At 62.8% G+C, this 6,973-nt stretch overlaps 1 pseudogene; it reads left to right on the top strand.

Annotated features, from left to right (window-relative positions):
* The first annotated feature begins 3,876 nt into the window (after window positions 1-3,876).
* Window positions 3,877-5,723, top strand: LOC148110200 (18S ribosomal RNA; annotated as a pseudogene).
* Window positions 5,724-6,973: the final 1,250 nt, after the last annotated feature.

The following is a 6,973-nucleotide window of genomic DNA, read 5'->3' as shown; positions in this document are numbered from 1 at the left end:
ACCTACATTTGTGGGTGTGGATTTTTCTTAAGTCCAGCTTCTATTTTCACTTTTTCTTCTACTAACCCATCCTCCAACTCGCTAATATGTTCCTCTGCCTCATTTATCCTGGCTGTCAGAGCCTCTAGTTTTGACTGCATTTGGCTCATAGAATTTTTAATTTCTCCCAGATTCGCTCTCATTTCTGCCCTTAGAGATTCTATATTCTCATTAACATTTTCATGAATACTTTTTTCAAGTCTACACATCATCTTGACCATTGTTACTCTGAATTCCATTTCTGATAATTTGGTTACATCCCTATCCATTAGTTCTCCCCAAGGCGGAGTTCCAGGAAGCCAGCGACACTAGCGTGATTGTCCTGCTCACTGGGGAGTTGGCGCGCGACTGGCTCACAGGAGATTGAACCTCCAGGCTTATTGTGGTGTGATGCCACTGCCGCCTTGCTCCCGGAGAGGGTTGTGGGGGTCGCCTAGACTGGTCGACCAGCACCCGCCAGTGTCTCCTCCTCCGTCCGTGGGGGAATGGGAGAGGGTGTGTCCAGCGCCCGGGGGCCTTCTGGCTGGTGGCTCCAATTCGTCATCAGACCTTCCATGTCGCGCGGTTTTCTCCCGTGTTATGCTCGAGCCTTAAAGGGAAGCCCTGGATAGCGTGACGGGCTTGTCCATTGGCACGCGTGGGGTCCCGGTTGTCTGACCCGATTTTCTTACCAAGTTTTCTGAGGCCCGCTGTAGAAGTGGGGACCAGAGGGCACCGGAACGGAATGGACTGGACCGGGTCTGTTCACGAGGGGAGGCACGGATATGGCACCCCAGGGGCCCGGCCGCGATTTCCCGTTGTGGTCCGGCCCTCAGGGATGCCTCCATGGTATCACCCCCTGTCCCCCAGTCCCAAACGGGAGTTGGGGCCTGGCATGGGACCGGCATGGGACAGGCATGGGGCCATCCTGAGGGCCGGGGAGGAGGGCATCCACAGGTGCCTCCGCAGGCCTTTGGTGATTTTTCTAAGTCCTGATGTGGGGACAACAGGCAGACTGGAGGAGGGCCTACCTGGCCCGCTCCACCCCCGGCGAGGCCCCTGTCGGTCTCGGCTGCCACCATGCTCCCAGGGTCGACCAGATGGCCCTGGGGGCTCCAGGGCCCCGGGACTGATGGAACGGTGCTTGGGGCCGGTGGCCGGGCTACATTCCCAGGAGGTCCCAGTGACTTGTGTCTAGGCTGCAGCAGTCGGCGTGGTGATTTTCTTACCTGAAATGAGCACTTTTTGTTGCCAGGTAGGTGCTGACACGCTGTGCTTTGGCGACTGCCGCCTTAGAGATGTGGATCTCTGGGCATGTGCAAGGGGGGGGGCCTCCAGGCTTGCCATGGTGCCAAGCCCAGCTGTGCCGTGCCCTCGCTTACTTGAGCCGTCCGCGTGGGCCTGTGTGCCAGCTCTGGTGCCTCCAGATGGTCCAGGCCGTGGTGCCGCCTCCAGTCTCCAGCACCCCAGGGTGGTGTGGGCAGGTGGCGTGGTTGCTTTACCCCGTGCACTCCCCACTGCGGGCACCTGGCTGCGGTCGTGACAACCCTTGTCCTGCAAGGCTCTGTGCACGTGTCAGGCGTCCTGCTGTGCTGGGGGGCCTGGACGTGGCAGTGCATGTGAGTGATCGCGGCAGGCTGAGCCAGCGCTGTGGCGCTTGGCCAGCCGACGGATGCCATTTCTTTGCCCAGCATGCCATGTCCATCTCCGCCTCTTGTGGCCTCGCTGGAGGCACAAAGCTCTTTCCGGGCGGTGACACGAGCATGGCATGTGTGGCGGGGCAAAGACAGTCTCCTTGTTGGGCCCCATCTGTGAGCGCTCAGGATTGCCCTGTGCCTGCCCCTTGCTGCAGACCTACCCCCCACCCCGAGCCCTTGGCGGCCTTTGGAGCGCCGTTTAGCGGGGCCAGGTCGGGGGACAAATGGGTGGGGGTGATGCGCCCTCGGTGAGAAAGCCTTCTCTAGCGATCAGAGAGGGTGCCTTGGGATACCGGAACCCCTCAGCCGCCACCCCTCCTCTGCACGTAGTGGTCACCGATGCGGGGTGACTACTGTTGCGTGTTGGGCAGAGCCCCCTCTCCGCGAGGGGTCTGCCGGCCCCGCGGTGGGACCGAGCGCCGCTCTTTGCCTACCACGGCCTGCGCCTCCCCCCTCCGAGTCGGGGGAGGATCCCGTGGGGCCTGGCCATCACCAGGCGCGCAGGGCTCCCTAGTGCGTGCAAGTGCACGAGCCGCGGCTCCCTGGTGATGCTGCGTCTCCCGAGGGGTGGGGCGCCCCCGCGCGTCCTGCTTCCCTCTGCAGCAAGTGCGGCTGTCTCCTGCCCTCTCCCCACCCAAGTTGCCGCTGGGGTTGGCGTGCAGGCACGTGTCAGGTCGCTCTCACCTGGGGGTTGCTTCCCCCAGGTCGTGACTCCGGGACTGACTGGATGGACAGAGGTTCAGATGGGCCCCTGCGGTGGGGGTCAGGTGGGGTTTGGGTCCCAGCCTTGGTGGGGCCTGGTTCGAGGGGAGGCCTGCCAAGGGTGCTGAGGCCGGCTGGTGTCCCGGGCGTCGCGGGACCACTCTCATGCTGGTGGCGGTGGGATCCCGTGCACGTTTACCCGGTGGCCCGGTTCGCGTCTTCGTTGGCGTGTGCCCTTCCCCCGAACCACTCCCCCCACGCGCTCCCGGCCCTGGACGGCTGTGCGTCCCCTCCCTGTAGCCATTGACCCACCCCCTCTGTGCCCTCCTCGACTGGATGGCTGAAGGGCGTCGTGCCCTCGATCCACCTCTTGGGACCGGAACCAGCCTCACCGCTGTTGGGTGTTGTCCCCTCCCTAGCTGCTACGGCTTTGGGGGGTGGTCGTCCCCCCGGTGAAGTGCTCTCGGTCCCTCGTGAGGAGGAGAGGCCACGCGGGTCTGGTTGAGCGGGGTGCGGGGGGGGGGGTTGGCGTCGTTGCGCCTGTGGGAGAGCGTTCTGGGGGCCCGTCATGACGGTGGTGTGGTGGTTGTGGCCCAAGCTCCACATGGTTGCCAAGGCTTGCCAGGGGCCGGGTCGGCCTCCTTAGGTGCCACGGGACTGCCCTTGTGCTGGAGGCCTCGGACGGTGTGACCCCGTGTGCCCCCGTGGTCGACCTCGGGCTTTGAGGCGCCTTTGAAGGGTCCCTGAGCCCCCTCGCGGGGGCCCGCGGTCCTTTCCAACACCAATTTTCCTGTTTCCGGCACCTAGTCCCTCGACGCTGAGCCGTCTGGTGGCCCTCCTCCCATCCGGCTGCTGCCCTGGAGCTGCGCCCCAGTGCGCCAGCGATTCCCAGGCCCGCTGTGGCCTGCCATCCCTGTCTGCCGCCGCCTGCAGCCCAGCGGTGGTGTGGTGTGTCGAGGAGGGACCGTCTTCCCTCCCCCCGCCTCCCGCTCTGGCGCGCATGGACACTGGTGGGTCCTGGCCGTCCGTCGTGGCTGGTGTGGCTGCGTGCTGCCTCCCCGGTGGGGGAACCGGGCTCTGGCCCAGCCCCAGTCCCACGTGAGCACGCGATGGCTCCCCAGCCCCGGCATGACCGCCCGGTGCCGCGTCCCCGCGCTGCCATCTGGGCCGCGGGGGGGGGGGGGGGGGAAGCGTCCCCTCGACTCTCCTTGCTGCCGCGGGTGTGCTTTCGTCCGCGGGGGCGGGGCCGGTCAATCAGCCTCGCTTGCTGTCTCCGGTGGGGCGGGCGTGCTTGAGTGGTGCCCGTCTCTCCCGCTCCCCCCTGTGGGGTTCTACTTTCCTGGGGTGGGGTGGGGGGGATTGCCGCCGCTGCCACCGCCCCCGTGCTCCAAAAGTCCGGCCTACTGCGAGATGCACCGGCCCCTCCGGGGCGTGCGCTGTCTCTGGCTCCCCGCTCTCCTACCTGGTTGATCCTGCCAGTAGCATATGCTTGTCTCAAAGATTAAGCCATGCATGTCTAAGTGAATGGCTCATTAAATCAGTTGTGGTTCCTTTGATCGCTAGCTCCTCTCCTACTTGGATAACTGTGGTAATTCTGGAGCTAATACATGCCGATGGGGGCTGACCCCCCCTCGTGGGGGTGATGTGTGCATTTATCAGATCAAAACAAACCCAGTCAGCCTCCCCCTGGCCCCGGCCAGGGGGCGGGCGCCGGTGGCTTTGGTGACTCTAGATAACCTCGGGCTGATCGCACACCCACCCCCCGTGGTGGCGACGACCCATTTGAATGTCTGCCCTATCAACTTTCGATGGTAGTCTCTGTGCCTACCATGGTGACCACGGGTGACGGGAATCAGGGTTCAATTCTGGAGAAGGGGCCTGAGAAACGGCTACCACATCCAAGGAAGGCAGCAGGCGAGCAAATTACCCACTCCCGACCCGGGGAGGTAGTGATGAAAAATAACAATACAGGACCCTTTTGAGGTCCTTTAATTGGAATGAGTCCACTTTAAATCCTTTAACAAGGATCCATTGGAGGGCAAGTCTGGTGCCAGCAGCCGCGGTAATTCCAGCTCCAATAGCGTATATTAAAGTTGCTGCAGTTAAAAAGCTCCTAGTTGGATCTTGGGAGCGGGCGGGAAGTCCGCCTTGAGGCGAGGTGAGCCACCACCTGTCCCCACCCCTTGCCTCTAGGCGCCCCCTCGATGCTCTTAGCTGAGTGTCCCGCGGGGCCTGAAGTGTTTACTTTGAAAAAATTAGGGTGTTCAAAGCGGGCCGAGCCGCCTGGATACTGCAGCTAGGGATAATGGAATAGGACCGCGGTTCTATTTGGTTGGTTTTCGGAACTGAGGCCTTGATTAAGAGGGATGGCCAGGGGCATTCGTATTGCGCCGCTAGAGGTGAAATTCTTGGACAGGCGCAAAGCGTCTGAGCGAAAGCATTTGCCAAGAATGTTTTCATTAATCAAGAACGAAAGTCGGAGGTTCGAAGACGATCAGATACCGTCATAGTTCCGACCATAAACGATGCCAACTGGCGATGCAGCGGCTTATTCCCATGACCCGCCGGGCAGCTTCCGGGAAACCAAAGCCTTTGGGTTCCGGGGGGGAGTATGGTTGCAAAGCTGAAACTTAAAGGAAATGACAGAGGGGCACCACCAGGAGTGGAGCCTGTGGCTTAATTTGATTCAACACGGGAAACCTCACCCCACCCCAGACATGGACAAGATTGACAGATTGATAGCTCTTTCTCGATTCCGTGGGTAGTGGTGCATGGCCGTTCTTAGTTGGTGGAGCGATTTGTCTGGTTAATTCTGATAACAAATGAGACTCTGGCATGCTAACTAGTTACGCGACCCCCGAGTGGTCGGTGTCCCCCAACTTCTTAGAGGGACAAGTGGCGTTCAGCCACCAGAGATTGAGCAATAACAGGTCTGTGATGCCCTTAGATGTCCGGGGCTGCACGCGTGCTAAACTGACTGGCTCAGTGTGTGCCTACCCAACAATGGCAGGCGCGGGTAACCCGTTGAACTCCATTCGTGTTGGGGATCAGGGATTGCAATTATTCCCCATGAACGAGGAATTCCCACTAAGTGAGGGTCATAAGCTTGTGTTGATTAAGTCCCTGCCCTTTGTACACACCGCCCATCGCTACTACCGATTGCATGGTTTAGTGAGGCCCTCGGATCGGCCCCACCGGGGTCGGCCCACGGCCCTGGTGGAGTGCTGAGAAGATGGTTGAATTTGACTATCTAGAGGAAGTAAAAGTAACAAGGTTTCCGTAGGTGAACCTGCGGAAGGATCATTAACGAGAATGCAGTGGCGGCCAGCCAGTCAGGCCTCATCAGCTCTCAAAGTCTTCACCCGTGTGGCACGGGCGGGCTGGTGCGGTGCCGGCCCGCTGGTCGCGAGGGATGAGAGAGTGAAAGCGCGCGCAGTAAGGGTGTGAGGAGAAAGGGGAAGGAGGTGCCTGGAGGCGTGCGGGAGTCCCCGTGACGCAGCAGCGGAATGGCGGTGGTTGCCCGGAGGAAGGCGGGGTGGTGCAATGGTTGGGGAAGGGGGACCCTGTGCCCTCCTCCCTTTAGCCTGTCCTCCCCTCCGTGTCCCCTCCAGGTTCCTCCCCATCTTCCCTGCCTGGGGCCGCCGCCACTGTGTCCCCTGCCACCCCTTGGCGTGCCTTGTCCTTGGCCTCCACCCTCCCATGTCCCGCCTTCCTCGCGGAGGGCGGGTCGAGGGTTGGCGGGGCATGTGTGCTCCTCCACCTTTGTCCTCAGCGCCGGTCATCCCCGGTCACCAAGCCACCTGCGCGGTGCCCTCGACGTGTCTCGCGACTTGTGGCGTGGTGGCAGGCCCCCGAGGCGTCTTCCGGGCCGGGTCCACCCGACCCCTGGGGGGGGTCTCAGAACCTCAGCTCATGCGGGGTGCCCGCCGTCTGCCGCCTCCCGCTGCCAGCCCTGGATGGTTCTGCCCTGGTCCGTCGGACGTCCGTCGGACGTCCGTCTGACGTCCGTGCCGACCCTGCCCTCCCACTCCGCGTCTCTCCCTCCCCTCCGACCCCCCCCCCAGGCCTTGGGCCTGGGTCCAGCTCCTCTCCTTCCCTGCCTCCGCTCCACCTCTCGCGCATCCTGCCTGCTTGTGCCCCGCTTCCCGCCGCAGCCCCCCCGCCCTCTGGCGAGAGGGGCCTGGGTCACAGGTGCGGGGAGGGTCGGGGAGGGGGTAGGCGGGTTGGTGTGTCTTGGAAGCGAGAGGGGTCCGGTCCGCCCTGGTGGCTTTTGGGGTGGAAAGGATGGGGGAGAGGGTGGCGTCGGGTGGCGGTGGGGTCCGGTGGCGGCACCCGGCGGGCCTGGCTCTGTCATGGGCCGGCAGCTCCGGGGTTCAAGCCCTGCGGGGTTGGCCGAGGCCGGGATTGGCATCGAGGCGGTGGCGGCCTGTGGCCCTGTCCCCCCCCACCCCGCCTCGCCTGTCCCCCACCCCCTTCCAGGTACCTAGCGAGTTCCGGCGCGGAGGTTTAAAGACCCTTTGGGGGTCGCCCGTCCGCCTCAGGTTGGGGCAGTTGAG

This window comes from Ursus americanus, chromosome 4, assembly GCF_024610735.1.
Source record: "Ursus americanus isolate L20-20 chromosome 4, mUrsAme1.1.p, whole genome shotgun sequence".
Classification (NCBI taxonomy): domain Eukaryota; kingdom Metazoa; phylum Chordata; class Mammalia; order Carnivora; family Ursidae; genus Ursus; species Ursus americanus.
This window is presented reverse-complemented; position numbering and strand designations above follow the sequence as displayed.